The sequence below is a fragment of the Lycorma delicatula genome, chromosome 8 (genome assembly GCF_047948215.1).
Source record: "Lycorma delicatula isolate Av1 chromosome 8, ASM4794821v1, whole genome shotgun sequence".
In the NCBI taxonomy this organism is placed as follows: Eukaryota; Metazoa; Arthropoda; class Insecta; order Hemiptera; family Fulgoridae; genus Lycorma; species Lycorma delicatula.
The window spans coordinates 45,121,910-45,144,365 of NC_134462.1; the positions used below are offsets into that span (position 1 = coordinate 45,121,910).

Consider the following 22,456-nt stretch of genomic DNA (forward strand, 5'->3'; position numbering starts at 1 on the left):
ATTTTTATTTACAAAAAAAATGTTCATTTATTATGTTTTTTAATCAAAGCTATTATTATTTCTAAAACTAACGCTGACAGATTTTAAATTAAACTATTAAAAAGAATGATTTAAAAAAAAGCTTTAGGTAATGTAATTGTTTTTATACCACACAACTATTTGTGTTGTGTGGTAAAGTAAAGTAATTGAATAATGAAAAGTAAAAATAATGAGGATTTTAAACCCTCATTATTTATAGTTTTGTTTATTTTTATTTGTTATTATTATTAGGGTATTAGTAAATCCATAGTATTTTCAGTATCGATTTATTTGTATCGAGAATAGTTGTTTTAAGATCTAACTGTTGTATATATCTGTATGTAATACTGCGCAACATGAAGGCACTGTAAAGCTGTTCTGTTGCACAAAAACAAAATAAAGAAATAAACTATTATTATTATTATTACTTCTTGCTGCAAGTTCGTTTGTTGAACGAAATTAATGTATTTTTGTAAACTTTTTGTAAATAGTGACTTAAGCATTAATTATTATTTCCAATGATGAAAAATTTATAATTTATTTTTATTATTGTATACTGATATTTATGTATTTAAATATTGTATTTTCAACTTATATATTAACTGTTACTTATAACTCTTTATAGATATTGTAACTATTGTATATATTTTCATGTAATACTGTGCAACATATGAAGGCTTAGTTAAGCTGTTCTGTTGCACAAAAAACAAAAATAAATAAATATGAATAAAAAATATAAATATATTATAATGTTTAAATTTTATACGATACCATCTATAATTTACAATAAATTTAATAATAGTTGTTAAAGTAAAAAAAAATATTAATTGCATTTATTATTTATATATTGGTGCAAAAGGAATACATTTACATTCCCCAAAATAATTCTTACATTTATTAAAGGCACATCAGTATCATCCAGTCATATCATATTATTGTAATATTGTGTATAATAGGTAACTATTATAACATTGTGTATAATGAGTAATATTTGTATTCTAATTTTATTTTTTATTGCAAAGAGCTGTTAATTTTGTTATTTTATTGATTAGTGATTTTAACTGTTTTTTTTGTTATTTTCAGTTTTTTCAATTGGTGCAAAGCTGTACTTCGCTGTTGCTCAATATCACAGCCCTTTGCCACCGTTTCTGTATGCGTGACTGGCTGCACTTGTCTCTGGTTATTTGACAAACAAAATAAAAAAATTGACAGCTATGGCGTTTCCCATAGCGGTCAATTTTTTAGCGGTTTAACCTGCGGTAAACTCCCGTTTACCGCAGGTAAACGGGAGTTTACAGTCTTTGGGAGACGTTATAATGACAATCTGCGAGATGAAGTTCAGCGGGAAGTCGGTCAGCGAAAATATTCTGCGAGGAGGTTAGAGAAGAAGCGAATTTCTAGTCTGAATTAAGTTCAACACGATTAAGGTGACGTCACAAGTAATTCCAATGTGGACAGTACATGAAAACTGAAATGGTTTGAAGAGTTACTGTTAGACTATAAGTGGAAGAGATATTTTACTAAACTTCTTTCATAAATTCTTAGGGTAGTTTTATTTGTGAAAAGCAAAGGAATTTACAGGTAAGAACTTTATAGTCTTTTATCAATTGTACTATTGTTGGTAATACAACATTGGTGGTTAAAAGTGTTTAGACTAGCGGTCATGTTTTTCGTCAATGGGGCTGAATTCTGGTTAGCAGTATTTATCTACGTGTGAATGAATCCTGACAATTACATTAAATTCTGTTTAATATGTAATCACTGTTTTTTAATACTATTATAGTTACTTGCCATTATTTTCACTATTGTTGTTGTTGTTTTATAATTCTCATTACTATTATTGTGGTTGAGATTACAATTTTTATTATTGTCATTTTTATTATTATTGATTTGCCTTGTTTTACTTATGTTTCTCAACCAATAAATTGTAATTATGTAAACATTTTCAATTGTCAATCTCTCAATATCCTGATTGAGCCGCGAGTACGTAAGAGAACTTATGTGCTCAGTATATATTTTTAACTCCATTAGCTATTTGTTAAGATAAACATCATATATCGACATCATACCTCTCTTTTGAAGCTTACTTGAAAAAGTAAGCTTGTTTAGAACCATTCAAAAGATCTTAAGATTTTTGTTGGCTTATTATCCTACTGCTTTTCATAGAATAATATGTTCAACCAATCAGATAACTGTACTAAGTGAGAGAACAGTGAAGTCTCATAATGTCTCATAAGCGTGTAAATGATTCGAAAAGTTTTCTTACGTGAGTGGTAAGTTTACTACAAAATCACACAAGAAAAACATTAAACATTAATTAAAAAAGCTTATAAATTATTCTTTGACTGTCAATTCAGTGATCAGGATAAGATATGGATTCTTCAAAATTCTCAGGCTGCCGAAAGATGCTTCACTATATTTTGCTAAAAAGAATTCCTTAGATTACTTTACAAATGTTGATGAGTTTATGTTAGAGTTAGGTTAAATTCTTGAACCTGATGAGTGACGTTTTTTTATTGATTCCATTCTGTATTATAGCTTAAAAATAATTCTACTTCACAATAGTAATAAATATATTTCTGTACCGATCTGTTATGGAATTAGTGGAAATAAACGCACGATGTTATGAAAACTATTATTGCAAAAGTAAAACATTTAAGGCGTAGTTACAACGTGTCTGGAGATTTAAAAATAAGATCTGTTTTGTTAGGCTTGCAGTTAAGGTATTCAAAATAATGTTTCTTTATTTGTGAATGCACAAAATTTGTACGAATATTTTTCATTCTTTTTACTACAGTTATGTAAATCTTGCGGAAAATTTCCATTGCATTTTATTTTCTACTCATTCAATATCGTTTTTAAGGAAACATGATTGTTTATGTGGTTGATGAAACAAATATATATTCTTTATAAGCAAAATTCATTTACATGTAATAATATATATACTCTTTTTATATGTTAATTTAAGGAAAACGGAATACAAATAAAAAATATTGATAAAAGTGTATAGGTAAATTGAGGTGGGATTAGCTTTCATTTTATTAATGGTAAAACAGTATCTCATTATTAAGTCACGATTTATGTATTCATTTGTTTATATAAATTAAAATACAATGTTGAATGCGTATAGAGGTGTCTCTAATATGGTTGGCTGGCTATACTTTTTCGGATTTTGAATAAAATACCATTTTTTCAAAATAAAAGGCTTAATATTTTAGCAAGTAATATATATCTTTTAAAACTTTCTTCTTTCTTTCCTGTTTAGCCTCCTGTAACTACCGTTTAGATAATTCTTCAGAGGATGATTGAGGATGATATGTATGAGTGTAGTCTTGTACATTCTCAGTTCGACCATTCCTGAGATGTGTGGTTAATTGAAACCCAACCACTAAAGAACACCGGTATACACGATCTAGTATTCAAATCCATGGAAAAATAACCTATTTTTATGAGATATTACGGATTGAAAAATAAAGTGGCCGCCATTTTGTAATTTGTGAAGGTACTTAAATTTTGATATTTTGTAAATTTTAAAACTTTATTACAAAAACGCTTACCAAATATTAAAGTGATTCCTTTATCCGAACTTGAGATATAAGTTTTAATGTATAAATAACAAAATAGTGGACAGGGAGAGAACGAAAAAGAAATTGCTATTTTTCCTACGGAGTTTTACAAGTAAATATTGAAAAAGTACAGGCCGCTCTCCATCTTAGAAACACTCTGCATATAAAAAAAATTAAACGGGTTAAAATTAAACATTTATAATTTATTAATTGTTTTTTACGTAAGACACAAACTGAGATAAAATCAATTTTTCATTTCCTCTCATAATTTTATATGCTATTTTATTAAGCAAACTAAAAAAATAGCAAGGTCCTTAATTTGGAAATATACTGAAATATGTGGAGTTGGCAGCAAACATTTAAATAGGAAAACATTCCCATACGCGTTTAGACTGCTGGATTTGTTTTGATGTAATATATAACTTTATGATAGGATACAACGAATCGTTAAATATGTATGCGATTATCATTATCTTTGATAATGAAAATGATAAATATAATAAATATATTAAATAAAAGGCAAAACATCTTTATATGAAGTGTAAAGTAATTTCAAATTTTGTTATAAATGGTGTTCTATTTAATATGCCAACTTGGCGAGTAAAAAATAATTATTTAAATTGTGTAGTTATCAGAAAATATTAAACCAGTTTTTCTTTTTCTGTTTGTCGAAATAGTTTTTTTGAAATTGTATTACTGTATACCTTGATATATATTTTGATAACAAAATGAAAGCGAAGGCTGGTCGTTATTCAGAAAGAATTAGTACCCTTTAAAATATTCCTATAAAAATTAAGGAAGAGATTATTATTATTTTAAATAAAATATAGTAAATATAAAATAATCGACAAATTTTGATTTAATTTAATTATATCGAACGTCTGTATAAGAAATATGGACATTAACTTTGTTACACTCGACAGGAATACACACATGTACACATGTAAACAAGTTTACATCGCGTGATACTGTACTGTCCAACGGTAGCCAATCAGAGCGAAGAAAGCCACCTGCGTTTCTTAAACCCCCTTCCCCTCTCTACAGCATAGCTTAGTCAGACTGAGAGATGCTTTTAATTGATGCGTCATCCCCAAAAAATTAAACGAAAAAATAATTACCTCTAATATTTATTTCTCTTAGCTGGTCTGTCAGCATATTTTATAAATTATTGTTTTATTTTATCATTGGCCTTCGAACTACTGTTTTTTTATTAAAATTGTAAATATTTTGTGATCGTCATTGTAGAAGTTACATTACGTTATTAATGTTTAATTTTAATTATATTACGACAATTTTAAAATATTACATTGCAATACGATAACAGTAATAATTAATAGCGTAATGATTACATATTTGAATAAATGCGACACAAAAAATATACTATTTTTCTTTTTTGGTTTTTATCACTCTGAATGGGAAGTTTTCTAAATAAAATAAGTGAGAATTTATTGCTTTCTTGTGCTGTGAGTAGATGTCAAAATGAAAAGTCGGATGGAAGCATTTATTTTTGATCGGCCAACTTTACTTTTTTGTCATCCACTCACAGCACAGTCGATCAAAACTTAACCGATCGATTCTCACTTTTTTTCGGAAGCTGTTAGTTCGTGGAACTCAGCCGTAACGCAAATTTTCATAGTTAGATCTAAATCTTCACATTTTCCGTCGGGTGGAAATACGGTAGAAATTAGCTGCAGGGGGTCCGCCGGAACCAGCAAAATTTTGAAAGCGGTCTATGAGAAAAATAAGTTTGGGCACCTCTGGTCTACACCTAGCGTTCAAATCCGTATAAAAGTAACTAGTCTTTACTGGAATTTGAACCTTAGAACTCTCGACGTCGAAATCGGCTGATCTGCGATGACGAGTTAACCGTTAGCCCGACCCGGTGGACATTATATAAATAACGGTGGGGGGACTAATAAATTGAGTAACCCGGTGGATTATATCGCTAACGCAATCGCACACGCTGCAGTAAAATCTCGCTACTACAAACGACAGCTATCATGTTGAACGCGAAGTAAAAACTTAATTTTTCAACGATTAAAAAGTTTGTCGAACAAAGAATAAACTTTGTTGATATAAATTATAGTTTGAAATTAATCATAATACGCTAATACATATAAATACGTCAATTAACACTTGTTTTATCGTGTTGCGATTAATTATTGTGAAAAAAAACCATACATTTTAAAATGTATACGTTATTTTTTATTATCGATTTCTTAAGTCGATGTTGTTGAAATACCTACAATCTTTGGTCTGTTTTGTTTTTTTTTATCATAAATTATTTTTTTAATAATAAACTCGAATGAATTTTCGCTTACGCGCGAACGCATACACAAAATAAACAATGAATTACGAAAAAAAAATTAAAGTGCAAATAATTTACTTAAAACATTTTTTTGTATTAGGTCATCATTAGAAAACTAATTAAAATTAATAAATTAATCAAAGATTAAAAAATTTCGAAAGATTTATAAAAGAAAGAAAGAAAGTTAAATAACTATTATATCGTTCATAAAAATTGTTTTAATCGAAACTAGGATAACGGTGAGATTTAAATATTAAAATTATTGTTAAAATATGCAGCGTGTAAATTGGTAACAAGGATTTAAAAATAATGAGAAAAAAGAAATATGACGGTGATGTTAAAAAATATTAAAAAAATTAATGGTAGAACGTTTTATTTAATTTTCAAAAACTAATTTTAAAATAATTTAATAATGTTGTATTATAGTGGAAAAGTTTTAGATAAATTTTTTACTTTTTATGATATTTTATGCCGATTAATTATTCTTAATATCGTTTGTATCACGCTTGTTTTTTTAACTTACTTATAAATAAAACACTTAAAATTTACTTCACGCTCATAAGGGTTACGACGTTTATTTTCAACATTAGTTGAATTACTCCTTATGTAATATCGTCCGTCCGTCGGACTGCTTTGATCGTTCATTCAAAGTCCGATGAAGTTCAATTTCTCATCTTAAGATTACATTATTTTATTCGGTAATTTATATTTATTAAGTTTTACTATGAAGTATTATTTGATCTTTAAAGTGAGAAATCGGACGATATTTTTGCTAAAAAAACAAAGCCTTTCCCCCGTTGTATGTTTATATGAATTTTTTTATCGTTTTTACGTAAGGAATATAAATACAAAATATCCCAGGAAGGGGTTGGACAAACTTAAGGCACTAATTTAGAATATCAAAACAAATTAAAAAAAAAAAATGCGGAAAAATCGCTTACCTCGATATATTTTTTTCTCTGTCCACCATTTTGTCTTTTTCAATGAAATTTTAAATATAAAAAACGGATAGAATCGAGGGTCATTTAATTATCAAAAACGTAAACAGCTGTGGACACAAAACAGTGTCAGAGGGTTACGATACCTTAAGAACAGTTGAGTTGGTAACCCTACTCTCCGGGTCGGTTTAGTGGTGAACGCGTCTTAGAAAATCAGCTGATTTCGAAGGGTCGAGAGTTCCAGTGTTCAAATTCTAGTAAAGGCGGTTCCTTTTATACGGGTTTGAATATTAGATCGTGAATATCGATGTTCTTTGACGGTCGGGTTTCAATTAACCACACATCTCAGAAACGGTCGACCCGAGACTGTACAACACTACACTTCATTTACACTCGTACATATCATCCTAAGAAGTAATCCTGACGGTGATTCCGGAAGCTAAACACAAAAAGAATAAAAGTCGGTAACCCTGAGATGGCTTTTGCCAACCGTTTGAATAAAATTGTTTTCTTTATAACCTCAAAATCTCATTTTACCATGGTGAATTCTCTTGAAGTTTGCGAATTAGTTGAACCGAATGCAGCGATCTGTTTTTTTTACCTTCCTTAGGTGAAAAATAAGTTAAAATTTAATCTCGTACGATCAAACAATACAGTCAAAGTTGTACGAACCGCTGAAATTTTTACAAGCGGATAGAAAAATTTAAATACAGTCGAACTGAATGATTGACGGCCACCGTTGCGGGCGACCTATTGAAGTGTCAACTTCAGCCTTCAAAACGGTAAAAATTCTTTCATCTAAGATTTCCGAGAGTTACAGTTCAGATTATAGCCGAAATAGTACGACTAAGTGTCGGTAAAGTTCATAACAATGTCACCGATAAGCTTCCGTATTGTAAAAAAAAAGCGCAAGGTGGATTACAAGAGAGTCGACGTATCTCCCAAAGGAGACGAAACTTTGTATAGACGGAGGCCTGAAAAAATTGTATCGGCGCGGGAAGGTGATGCTTTTTTTGGACGGCAGTCAAACCTGTAATCAGTAACAAATGTAATCGATCAAGTAACAAAGAGCGTTTCGGTCGGCAGAAAGGAATACAGAGAGCAAACTTTCATCTACAGGTGACGGTAAAGTCGCGCAACCCAAATTGTTCTGCTTTGTAGGAATGTAAAAAATATTTTAATTTGGATAATTTTTTGTGCGACAGAATAATGTACGGTAGCACATGTAGATTACGCCTACGGGCAACAGTCGGTGTGGAAAAAAGCAGTTTGTTTAGTCCGAGCAGCAATCTCTTTTACGCAAGAACAACGCGCCTTTATTGTGGGAGTTCCTGCGAAACGGTATCGTACGCGAAGCGTCAAGAAGATTTTAAAAATGTTTTTCCAGGTGCTAATGCGCCAAACAGATCCTCTATATGTCGTTTATTAATCGTTTTCGGGATACAGCTAGCGCGCACGACCGTAAGCGTACAAGCGGTCCGACTGTTTTAACTGACGACAGTCTGCAGACGATAAATGAAACACTTGTTCGTTCTCCAAAAACGTTTCTTCCAGAACTTTCTAGCCGGATCGCGCTGTCTTACGGAAGTGTTCATAAGGCTACTAAAATTATAAAATCGCATCCGTACCGGATTAAAGTAAGTCATCGGCTCCAACAACCAGATAAGGAGAAACGAATGCAGTATTGCCGGCGATTTAGAAGTTTCATTCGAAATGTCACTTCTGTTCTAGGCAAGGTGTTTTTCAGCCGTGATGCTTGGTTTCATGTTGTACGTTAACAGTCAAAATTACAGAATAAAAAAAATACAAAGATCAAATTTTAAGATTTTTACGTTTTAAATGTAACGGGTAACTCGAAAGATGAGTTTAAATTAATTTTTTTTTTTTAAATTAAAATAGTATTATTTTTTCTTACCACAGTACGGGTAAAAGGTTTTTTACGGTACAGTCTGAAAGCCCTATTGATGTACAAAATATAAATGTAACAAACTCCTATACCCCTTTTTTTTAAGCAAAATATAGCTAAAATGTACATACTTATATCGTATAAATAATAAAATTTTGGGGAGTGGAAAATATGAAAATATTTTGGGTTTTGTTAATTTATAATCTCGATAAAAAATCTTTTGCGAAACGTTTTTTTGTTAAAGTTCCCCAGTAAAAATTTGAAATTTAAACTTTGTAGACCGGTATTACCTTCGGAGAGAAAGGATGTATTAAATTTTTTCAAAGATTGGAGAAAAGGGTTAGAGGTGCTTTGGTCGAAATATAATTTCAAATTTTTACCGGGGAACTTAAACAAAAAAGGTTCACAAAAGATTTTTTATCGAATGATTTTTTTTTTATAGAGGGTTTCCAAACCCTCTATATACATCTTTATATTTAAAACATGTGAGGGTTTGGAGCGCTAGTTAAGATGATGTACAATTTTAATAAAAAAAAAAAAAAAAATTCTTTTTTATTTGTATAAGGAATAAGTAAGAAAATAATTTTGAATGTAGGGTATTTTAATTACAATGTTCAACCGATCTTATTCAGAAACACGAACAATAAATCTACAATAATTGTTGAGTTCTACTGTAAACGTTTTTTAGCGTACATAACATTTTCTAATTTTACATCTTTTTACAATTTTTGACACGCCGCGCCATAAATAACTCATCTGAAATCTAATTCCTCAAACAATCAATCCTTAAAGGTATTTACGTTAATAAACTGAATTATGTTTCAAAACATAAGTTTTAAATCGGTTAGCTTTATAAGATATTTCCCAGTTTGCTGACTGACATATAAACTTCTTGCGATAATTTAAGGAATTACAAACCTAAAGTAACATCGAGTTGTAATTATAATATTTTTATTTTATTTTATTTTATTTTACATGTTTATCAGTAATAATACGACAAATTTTATACCACAGTAAGCCTATTATGGGTTGTATTTATTCATGATTGATGTTTTTAGAGATGGCTTTGTCTCTCGTGTCAGTTTGTTTACAACTACTACATGTAAAGTAATTAAAACTGTTAAATGTTACAAGTTAAAAATTAGACTACAGGTTGTTACAATTTATTTTAAATTATATGTTGTAATTTCACTCTATGTTACAATGTATATAATAGGGTGCAAATTAATCTGAACACAGGTGATTTGCTGTTTATTTCTATTTTGTGCCTACACTGCTTGACCACACCCATTCTTTAAGTTACCTGTGTAACGTGAGGTTATTGTTCTTTGATTATTTAGCAATTTTCTTGTTGTGAATAGTGTTTTGTGAGAGTTTATTTCATTTTTTATTACAAAATCATATTTTTGTATTTTTTCTTGTGTCTTGAATATATAATAATGGACATATTCCTAGAAAGCGTTCGGAAATTATTTCTTTTTTTGAACTTATCAGTATGACATAACAACAAGTAGCCTTTGAGTGTGGTGTTAGACTAGGGACAGTGAATGCTATTTTAATACAATTTAAAGAAACTGGTTTATTTTCACCTCAAAGAAAGGTAAATTTGGCTGTAAAAAAATACTCCAACACACGATCAGTTATTAAAGAAAATTAAACTTGATCCAAAGTTGTTTGCTGTGGACTTAAGTGGAGAATTAGCAGTCAGTGAAACAGATTTACATGTGAAACTGTTATAGTTCTTGCAGTTGGATGGAAAGCCCATTGGCCAGCTAAAAAGCAGCTTTTATTAACGCCAGCAGTGTGTAAATTGCTGGCGTTTATGCTTTGAGGGCCAAAGCATAAACCTGGACCAAAGAATACTGAGAAAAATTTTTTGTTTTCCAATGAGTCACATTTTTTCATCAGGGGCAGAAGGTTTCATATATTAGAAATGCATCACTGGCTCATATCCAGCAATCGGTAAAACATCCCCATTCCCCAGAAAAAATGTTTAGGGATGTTTCACGTTTGAAGGCCCTTGTTCATTACTTCCAAATGGTAATATATTGAAAAGTGATGGTTATATTAAGATTCTGAAGGAAAGGGTTGTGACACAACTTGTAAAACAAATTTTCCAGTATGCAACAAAGTGTTCCTACAAGATTTGGCACCTTGGCAAGTGGAAAATTTGTTCAAAGAACAAAACATTAATTTTCCTTTAAGTTGTAATCATACATATATTCTTTGTTAAATTGAAATCTATGTTTCTTTTCGCTTTTATTCAAACCAAGTTATTAAATATTGTTTTTTTGCTTACTTTTCAAAACGCTAGTTTTTATGATTTTTTTAGCAATCTTAGATGTAAGCCAATTATTTTTAAAAATTGCTTTAATTAGTTTAATTTTAGTTAGTTTTTTTAACTATCTGTATTACTTTTAGTTACGATGATTTTCATTTTTATGCAAAAAACTTATTAAATATTGTTGTTTTTTTTTGAAACAATTTATCATAAAAAATACCCTAATTTTAAATGTATATTGTAAAAAACTCATTAAAAAATGAACTTTAAAAATGAATATAATAATAAAAAGATATACAAACGTAAGAATTTCGAAATTTATTTAAACAATTCGTTTATCAAAACTTGGCAGATTTTACTTTCTTTTTCTTTATTTTTTCTGTTTAGCCTCCTGGAATTACCGTTCAAGTATTACTTCAGAGGATGAATTAGAATGACATGTATGAGTGTAAATGAAGTGCAGTATTGTACAGTCTCAGTTCGACCACTCCTGAGATGTGTGTTTAATTGAAATCCAACCGCCAAAGAACACCGGTATCCACGATCTAGTATTCAAATCCGTGTAAAAATAACCGATTTTACTAGGACTTGAACGCTGGAACTCTCGATTTCCAAATCAACTGATTTGGGAAGACGCGTTCGTCAATAGACCAACCCGGTGGGTTATATATACATACCTCAACCCTAAATACATTACGCTCCTTTTTTGCGCACTCGTGTAATAAAGAAAAATTTTACATAAACAAGGTTCAGAAAAAATTTCGTTTGTGAGTGTCGGCTGGTAGAAAATTTCCTCCTAATGTCTGCCTCCCTTTGTAATACTGTAAGCCAGACTGTAATTCATGAAACCCAAATTACGGAGTAAATTTAATTGCTTTATATGAAAAAATAGAAAAAAATAAAATTGCTCTCGGATATGTTTTTTTAGTTATTTTCGAAAAATCTTGGGTAAAAGATAAAATATTGGGGTCGAAATAGACACTATTTTATATTTAGAAGAAAAGGTTTTATGTCCAACTTGTAGAGAATTTGATTCTGAATAAAATCGTATGAATAAAGTTTACAGTAACTAAATACAAAAGTAAGCCGGCCTCTGTGGCGCGAGCGGTAGCGTCTCGGACTTTCATCAAGAGGTCCCGGGTTCGAATCCCGGTCAGGCATGGCATTTTCATACACGGCACAAATCATTCATCTCATTCTCTGAAGCAATACCTAATGGTGCTCCCGGAAGTTAAAAAAAGAAGGATATAAATACAAAAGTAAGTAATTGTAATTTTATTAAAAACAATACATTTATCAAAATTTGGCAGATTTTACTAGGGATAGTATATTCAACCCTCGCTGAAATTCAGACGATCATTATGCGTTAAAAATGTATCTTCATTCTTGTTCAAGATAGGGACCGAGTATGTAATTAAATCATTACTCTTAGAGAAAGCAACTCCGAATGTTGTCGCTTGTATCCAGCAACATTCGTAATAGCCAACCATAAGGAAGAGATATAGCAAAAGGAGCTTTATTAATCTCCAGTTTTTACGGATATGTAGATTAAATCACACTTTAAGCAGTGGCTTATAAATGCTGCTTATGTACTCTGTTATATGCATACACAGAATGTTTCTAAAATGGTGGGCTGGCTCTACTTTTTCGAATCTACATGTTAAACTAACAAAAAATATCCAAAGGAAAAACGGCAATTTTTCTTTTGTTCTCTCTCTCTCTCTCTCTCTCCCTGTTCGCCCATTTGTTATTTTTATATAAAAATGTATATCTCGAGTTCGATTAAACGAATCACATTAATACTTGGTAAGCCTCTTGATAATAACGTTTTAAAATTAGAAAAAAATTAGGATCGAATACTTTCGCAAATTACAAAACGGCGGCCATGTTTATTTTTCAACCCTTTACATCTCCATAAATATTAGTTTTATCAAAATTTATGTTATTTTCTAAACTATTAAGCTTTTTATTTTGAAAAAAATAACATTTTATTTTTGAAAATCGGTTAACAATTAGCCGAGTTACGACAGAAAATTAATGTTATAATTAGGTGTCTGTTTTCATGATCTCCGCTTTACGTTCAGTTCGATTAAATATTAATTGTTTTTCTTATTAATTCTAAATTGTAAATTAGTATCAAATTAAGTATTAATTTTCTCACCTAATAATTATAACATGAAATATAACTAATTTTATAACCAAGTCGTGTCAGGCTGGAGTAGCCGTCCTGATATCCGGCAGTCAAAATCCGGTAGAAACAATGATGAAGTCGTGCAGGTGGTTCGATCGTTAGATGGTATCCGATATTCTTGACGGTTCTTGTCCCTGATGAACAAAACCGTCTTGATTTGAGAGTGACAGTCTGAGAGAGAATCTTGTGAGAGAGTGAGTTGTTCCTGATAACCACCGGGGTTTGTATACACTCGGGATGCTGACGTCTTATAAAATTTTCTTGAAATAAATAATTTAATAATAAATTTATAGAGTCGAACCTTAAAAAACTTTAAATATAAATATTTCCTAGTAACTATATACCACCAAAATTTTCATTAATTTTTTTTTTTTTTTTTTAATTAGTCTAATATTAATTGTGTCAGAAATAATATTAATTTGACATATATTTTTGGAATATTAAGTATAAAGATTGATTAAAATATAATTCGAGAAATCAAGTTACAAAAAAGTAAATAAAAATAAAAAATCTGATGTAGACACTACATTACCTCCCTTGTACGACTATTAAATTATATATACACATATTTTTAAAATGAAAAGTACATAAAATTTTATTTCATTAATAACTTCTAATATTTTTTATATATATATATTGTTTTATTGTTTTTATTGAATTATTTATCGTAAAATATTTTGTACAATCAGAGGTTAATAATTATTAATAAATTAATATATATAAATTAGAAAAAAGAAAAAGTAAATGAAGTCGGATTCGAACCGATGTGCCTTCCTCTTGTAAGATCCAAAAATTTAATTAATTAAAATTTTATTTGGCTGTAACTCTGGAACCGATGAAAATAAGTACTACTTATGTTATATCGTTGAAAAGCTCTCGATGAGAGCTTATTACTGCGATTAAAGAAAAGTCCAAAATACATTTTTTTTTTTGGATTTTGAGCTCTTTTGGAAATTTTTGGTCCGGTCAATTGCACCCCTGAAGGAGAGGTGCACAACTAGATGTTGTAGCAGTCCTAAATCCAAAATTTCAACATCCTACGGGTAATCGTTTTTGAGTTACGTGAGATACATACGTACATACAGACGTCACGGCGAAACTAGTCAAAATGGATTCAGGGATGGTCAAAATGGATATTTACGTTGTAATTTGAAAACCGATCGCATTACTTCCTTTACTTCGTACAAGGAAGTAAAAACGAAATAAAATTTTTTATTTAAAATTTTTTATCAAAGTTCCTTTGATAAAAACAAAATAATTTTAAGGAAATTATCCCGTGAAAAAAATATTTAAGGATTTTTTTCCGGACTTAAAAGTTAAGCGCTATGATTATTTAATAGAAAAATTATATAATAAAAAAATTAAACACGGAGGACTTTATGTTTAACTTAACTTTGAAAGTTAAATCTTTGTAATAACTCAAGTTATTACAAAGTAAGTACTTGTTCTTTCTTAGTTCTGAGTACAGAAGTTTATTAATTAGTAAATTTATAAAATAAGGCTACTCTTAGCTTAATTTTCTGACATAAATTGATTTACGTTCGTAGTTATGCTGAAATTTTTTTTAACAAAGTAAAGATTTAATAATTCTTTTCCCGCTTTAAAAAATAATATTTTTCAATTATGAAATGTGATAATGGGCTTATGTATCGTCTCTCCCTTTTTTTTTCTTTTTTCTTCCCTGTTATCATAGTTGTAGAGCTATGCTGCAAGAAGGAAAGTATCGTATTCAGTCCAAATATAGGGTACGGGGTTTTGCATTTCTAAACGTTTCACGACCCAGGGGTTCCCAAAAAAGAAAAAAAAGTGCGGGTGGGTTAATGTTCGTACGTAAATGTGTTGGTGTGTTTGAAACTTAATAAATTTTGACTGGATAAATCGATTTTGATGAAATTTTGTACAGAAAGGCTCGTATGTGTGGGGAAATTTATTAGTAAAATTTTAGGTTCGATATCTCCAGGTGATGGAGTAAATAGTTTCTTTGGGTTAATTTTTTCAAAATTTTGCAAATATAACTTTATATTAATTTCAGTACATGCGTACATATATATCTTACCGTTAAAATGATTGCCCTAAATTTTTCCCCCTTTTTGAATATTCGAAAAAAGTTATATTTTTATTTATTTCATATTTTTCAACGATATTTTTATGTCTTCCTAGGCATAATAGTAATGCACCAACCGGGTTGATCTAATGATTAACTCGTCATCGCAAATCAGCCGGTTTCGAAGGAGAATTACAAGGTTGAAATCCTAGTAAAGCGATTACTTTTATACGGATTTGAATTCTAGATCGTGAATACCGGTGTTCATTGGTAGTTGGGTTTCAATTAATCACATTTCTCAGGAGCGGTCGACCTAAGACTATGCTTCATTTACATTCATACATATCATCCTCTGAAATAATACCTTATGGTGGTTCCGAAGGCTAAAGAAAGAAAAAAAAAAAAAAACATAATAGCAGTGCAAATGACCCGAAAATAATATTTTCGGAGTAATGATTGGGGTTGTGGGAGGCGATCAAAGTTTAAAAATATCAATTTTGAATTTCTGAAAACTTTCTTTAGTCGATTTAAATTTTTAATTATAATACAGAGTTATCGTAAAAGAATGGTGCGTTTTCAGTAATTCATAGGAAGATTGCAGAGAAATTTCTAGATGTTATATCGGTACACAATTCACGAATACGGGGCTCTGAAAACCCACACGCAATTATCGAGAAACAACGCGATTCGCCTAAAGTTAATGTTTGGTGTGGTGCGATGAAAAATCGTGTAACAGGGCCTTTCTTCTTTGCTGAAAAAACAATTAATGGAGTTATGTATCTTGACGTGTTAACCGATTATTGCTTTCCTCAGCCGGATGAACTCGAAAACATTCATCGTCTTCATTTCCAACAAGATTGTGCTCCCCCGCACTTCAATGCATCGGTCACGGACGCTTTGAACGAAAAATTTGGAGATCGATGGATAGGCCGGCAAGGATCCGTACTTTGGCCTCCAAGGAGTCAGACCTGACACCTTGCGATTTTTTCTTGTGGGGGTACATCAAAAGCGTTGTTTATACGCAAAAAATTCGCGACCTAAACCGCTTAAAAAACAGGATTAATGAAGCGATGACAACCATCAATGAAGAAATGTTAACTAATGTTTGGAGAGAAATTGAGTATCGTTTGGACATTTGTCGAGCGACTAAGGGCGCACATATTGAAATTTATTAATTATGTAAAAAAATGTTTGAGACGAAAGATTTGAAAAAAAAAACTTAAACCGTCGGTAATTCTGTTTTAATTTAAACCATGTTCAAAACTGCACCATTCTTTTATGATAACTCTGTATATACATTTTTTTTCATGCACAATATTTGAATTTATCCGGTAAGTTAATTAGCCTCCCAAAAAATCATTTTTCTTTACTCTTTTTCTTATTTTCTTTTTAGATATATGAATTTTTTTTTAAATATACCTAATTAATATTTTCATAAAAATGTAACAGTTTATCTTAAGTTTTTTTTCCAAATTAAAACAGTACTTTGCAGGTGATGAATGGTTTACTGCGCCATACTGAATGTTACGGTAAGTTGCCATAGTAAGTTAACAGACAAGATCCAGTGACGTCAATGTTCGGTTGTTTAACGATGGTGAAAAGTTCCTCCTATGGTTAATTTACCCTATCTACATTGCTATATTCGATGGCGGAGTATGTCGTGGAAGGAGTAACTTTGATAGACTATGTAGCCTCACGTTCACTCGCCATCATTTCTTTTCAAAGCAATTGCTGAAGAACTTTCGGAGACATAAGATTTTGAACAAACGAACATATACATTTTTGTTTATTTAGATAACTAGTTACTCGTACTTCGGAAAGGTAAAAATGTATTTTACCCGGTTCTTAGTGTTACTCGACAAATACCATTTCAAGGTGACCGTATTTCGTTTCTTATATTTTTAATTTTTTAATTATTTTTATTTTTTTAGCCAAGTAACTGGAGCAGATGTAGCCAGTCGTATCGGACATACAATAACAGTTGCTACGTTGGTTGAACCGTTGCGTTATATACCGTCTCACCCTTCAAAAATTTTCAAAAACCCGAAAATGGTTTTTAGATATTTATCTGAACAGTATTTGCAAGCTCCAATCTAGTGAATATCGTGTTTAGTATAGTCGGGAATGGGGAAAATTTGTAATAAGTGTTAAGTGTAATAATTTTGAAAAATCTAGAAATTGTTTCTTTTTTTTAGATATGTACATGAAGATTAAGCACTCCAAAACTCAAGTTGATATCGTCATCTCTTACCAAAAAGTTAAAAAAAAAAATAACAGCCGTTTTTGAAAAAAAAAATTCAAAAATCAATTTTAACTCTTTAAACTTGTAATTTCGAAAAATCTAGATGTTAGCTTTTAGATATTCATATGAAAATTAGACGTATCAAAAATCAAGTTGATACCTTAATTTATTACCAAGAAATTATAAAAAAGTAAATTTCATTGTTATTACATTTTAAACATAAACACTCTGAATTTCAAAAAATTATTTCTTAATGTGCTCTTCCTAAGAAGAACGTGCATTAATTAAAATTTTCAATAATTTATCTTTAGTAGTTTTTACTGGGCGTTAATGATGAATCAATCGATTAGGTACAGTCAATGTTTTACAGATACAGATATTATTTATATGGTAAATGAAAATTGTTTTCCAAAATAATAATAATAATAAATAAATAAATAATTTTTAGTTAAATATATTACAAAAATTAATTTTTATTGAATAATTTAATAATTATTTGACCTCTTGAAAAAAAGATTTATTAATTTAAAAATATAATTTTATTTTCCTTCTCTTGAAATAAAGTAATAAAAACAATTTGTTATGTACATCTGGAACTCGGCTAACAAGATGAGTCAACAGTTGTATAGTTAAGAACGAAGATGACCGATTGTACGCTGAAGGGAACGAATGTAACAAACAACCCAGCCGACTCGTTCTAGTTAGTCATCGCTGGATATACAACGAAGTACGTGTAGTTAAATAAGGTACGTTTATTGATATATATATAATTTCAACTCTTCTATTTTCTTTTGTTTGTTAATATTTAAAGGTTTTTTTTTATTGTAACAGTAAGATGTACACTTTTTTGTCTTATTTCATGATGTGTATGTTGTGCGTGTTTATGTGTGTGTTGTAGAATAAATAAACATTATTGTAATAACAGTTTTCAATTTTTTTAATACAGTATATTTATAAAGACAAGACATATAAACACATAATCTGTTACTAATTCTGTTAAAAAATTTGGGTGTATTTTCTAGCAAATTTATATATTTTACCGACCGACCTTATTTCATGGATATTCCCAGTAATTTATTTAAACATTTTTTTTTCTTTTTTTAATTAAAATAATTTTATATTATCAATCATTTATTAAATAATACTAATTAAAAAAACTATATTTTAAAACCCCTGACTTTTTTTTATCTCAGAATGTTACAGGACAAAGTGGTTTAATTTATTTTGCTTGCCTGGTATTGTAGTTTTAAAGCAGTGATCTCCACACAACGGAGATATGTGTGGCGTACCCCTAAGACGAAAATGATAAGTTGTGTCCCATATAACATAATGTGTGTGTGTGTGTGCGCGTGTCCATGCGTGGGTGATAGAGATAGATAGATAGATAGAGAGAGAGAGAGAGAGAGTACGTGTGAGAGTGAGTTTGTGTGTGAGTGAGTTTGTGTGTGTGTGTGTGTGTGTGTGTGGGTGTGTATGTGCGCGCGCGCGTCCACTTGTGTATATAGTCAAAAATCAAATTATTTAAACTACTTATTTGTCCCCAAGTATTACTTTGCATACCCCCCGGAACTCCACTTTCGAGACCACTGCTCTAAAGCTGTGCTGAAGAAGGAAATTATGGTAATAAGTCAAAAAATGTGGTATGGGTTATTTCACAGTTCCACATTTTCAAACAGAGTGTTAATATGATAACTGATTTGTGATGGACTTAAATTCGAAAGTTTTAGTTTATATATCAGTATAATCGGCGTTGAATTATTTTCAGGTTACTAAGATTATTTTTATTTCTTTTCACCCTTGAATTAAGGCAACTTGTAAAAACTGTTTCGTGTGACTTTGTATTAAGTTGACTGCTCGGTCTAAAATTTTACAGTTTAATTGAATTACAATTGTAGTAAATGTCTTTGTATTTTAACATTATTGGTTTTTCATCATTTGACCAATTTGATGCGTATCATCGTCATCAAATTGAGGCATGGGAGGTTGCTCATTTTTCACTAATTAAACAGATTTCAATGCAAACATGATAAAATGTATAGTGATGTTTCTTGTAGATAATTTTTCATGAAAAATAAGAATCACATTTATTGCATTTGGTTAACTAGTATGCTTGTTGAGTAAGTATTTTTTGTTTTTACAGTTTAGACGCTAAATTTTAATTTTCATGAAATATTCACTCGGTTATTATTAAATAACTTTCTATCTTTTCTGTTATCAAAATGACATTAAATACTTAAACTGGTATATTTTGTAGCTTTTATTTTTTTATGTTTTAATAATTCGTTATTACATTTTCATTAAATTTCAAGTGCAAGCGATTTTGCTTAGGCTATTGCTATCTCTAGCTAATAAAACTAATGAATCTGTCAACATGGTTTGTCTTTTTAAATTATATTTACTCTTAATAATGGAATTAGAACTGTATGGAGCTTTGATATTTTTAATTTTTCAAATTGTTACCTGGCAAGTTGTTTCGTGGATTTTCTTACTAAAGAGAATATTACCCCATACTAAAGTTTAGGCTACTAAAGATGATGAAGAAGATTCAAGAAGCACTTGAAATATACAAAGGTTAATCAAAACTGACGTAAAGATAATAAACATGTTGAAAAAAGTACTTTTCTTGCTGGTGGTTAGGTATGGATTTTCTCTGGGTTGGATTGTTTGATATTTTTCTAAATTTAATCCTTACACCGCTATAATGTATGTTTAGAAAATAATTATACTTACTTATTTTTAAACCTTTTCTCATAGTAGATTGCTTTAATGAAATAAAACAATATTTTATGTATTTATTAGTTCATGTTTAAACAAATTTAATTAAATTTTTTTAATTTTGACTAGGTGCAGTATCACTTTTCCATATCTGCATGATAAGTAGAAGATTTAGGTAGAATCATTTTTATTATATTTTCGAAGTTAGTCGACCAGTTGAGGTTTTCAGTTCAGTTTAAGTACAAATTTCATTACGGTAGGAATTAAAAATCACGCTCTTTATTTTTAATTATTATTCTTCTGTTTTTTAAACGAGAGTTAATTATTTTTTAACATTTTTTTTAGAAGAGAAATGATAGTTTTAATATATTTATATTATTAACTATCTCGCTTTTTTCATATATAAAATTAAATCAAAACCTTAAGCCTGGTGATTAATTTTTGTTTTTTTTTTATGAAATTGTTTTTCATTTTTAATAATTGTTCTGTTTATTTATCAGTTTGAATGTACCCAGAGAAGTTTTATGTTCAGACAACTGCATAGAGTATGTTAAATAATTTCAGTATTAAAAAACCTGGTATTACTCTTCTGAAAATGCAACGTATGAATAGAAAAATGTGTTATTCTACGGCAATTCTGTGTTCAATTAGATAAAATTTAGGTTACAATTTGTTAACTAAAAATTGGGATGGTACAAATTTTATTATTTTTTAAAAAAGATTGTCATTCATTAACATAATAGTTATTTTGTTTAAAGATTATTTTTCTGTGTGAAAAATTTTCACTGTTTGTTTTTCATAAGTTAAAAAATTGTTTTTTTCTTATTTTAATGAACAATGCAGACAGCGACTGCTGACCTATTAGCTCGAATGGAAATTTGTAGCATATGAAAACCATCATGTTTTAGCGGGTTCGAACCCAGGACATCTGGGTGAAAGGCTGAGACGCTACTACTCATTTCTGGCTTTAAATCAGGTTTGTGCCTTTAAAACACCAATAGAATGACCAAAAACCTCTTGACTTCTACCTTTGGGGCGATTTGACCATTTGAAATATATTGTTTATTCAACTCCAATACTGAACATTGAGAATTTTCAACAGTGGATCCAAAATAGATTTTAAGAAATTAGGAATACCACCGAAATATTTATACGGTTAACACAATCTCTCCGAAGAAAACAGAAGACTAGTGTAATTTCTAATGGTGAATAATTTGAAAATCTCTTATAACTTTTAACAATTGTTAAAAGTTTTTACTTTTAATTGTTTAAGTTTTTACTTTTAATAATTTAATTTTACTACAATTGGCTTTTTACTTATAAAAATTAAATCTAAAAACCTTAATCCCCTGGTAATTAACGTTTTTTTAAGAAATTGTTTTTGATTTTTAATAATGGCTCTGTTTTGTTTATCAGTTTGAATGTACCCAGAGAAGTACTATGTTCTGACTACTACATAGATTATGTTAAATAATTTCATTAATAAAAAACCTTTTATTACTTGTCTGCAAAATGCAAAGAATGAATTGAAAAATGTGTTATTCTACAGCGATTCTGTGTTCAATTAGTTAAAAATTTGGACTGAATTTTTGTGTGGGATGGTACAAATTTATTATTTTTTAAAAAAGATTGCCATTCATTAACATAAGAGTTATTTTGTTTAAACATTATTTTTTTGTGTGAATATTTTTCATTGTTGTTTATTTTTCAGAACTTGAAAAGATTGTTTTTTTTATACTTTAATGTGCAATGCGGGCAGCGACTGCTGATCTGTTAGCTGGAATGAAAATTTGTAGAATATAAAAACTGCCATGCCTGAGCGGGTTCGAGCCCAGGACGTCTGGGTAAAAGGTTGAGACGCTACCACCCATTTCTGGCTTTAAATCAGATTTGTGCCTTTAAAACATTAATTGAATGACTTAAACCCTCTTGACTTCTACCTGTTGGGCCAGTTGACTATTTGAAATATATTGTTTATTCAACTCCAGTACTCACCATTGAGAATCTTCAACAAAGGATCCAATTTGATACTAATTTACAATACTAGCATTAACAATAAATAAAAACAATTAATATTTAATTCAAACAAATTAAATGCCATATACTAATTCTTATATATTTTTTTATGAAATGTTTTTAACGAAATTAAACGCAGAAATCTCTTCTTTATAACTAGATCTGCATTATCAACCGTCCATCATGAATTTATTTTGCATTTTGGCTTCTTCAATAATTAAATCGGTCTCA

The 22,456-nt window shown here is 29.8% G+C and overlaps 1 protein-coding gene across 4 annotated transcripts in view; it reads left to right on the forward strand.

Annotated features, from left to right (window-relative positions):
* The window catches only part of LOC142329025 (uncharacterized), a 153,900-nt gene that overhangs the window by 115,103 nt on the left and 16,341 nt on the right, over positions 1-22,456 (forward strand). Inside the window, exon 5 of one of the 4 annotated variants that reach the window (XR_012757405.1) lies at positions 1,102-1,599. The exons of 1 other annotated variant lie outside the window; for it this stretch is intronic. The gene's annotated coding sequence lies outside the window, so the exon portion shown is untranslated. Of the gene's footprint in view, positions 1-1,101; positions 1,828-22,456 lie in introns of those variants that run through there. 2 more of the 4 variants (XR_012757404.1, XR_012757408.1) reach the window with 2 other exon arrangements.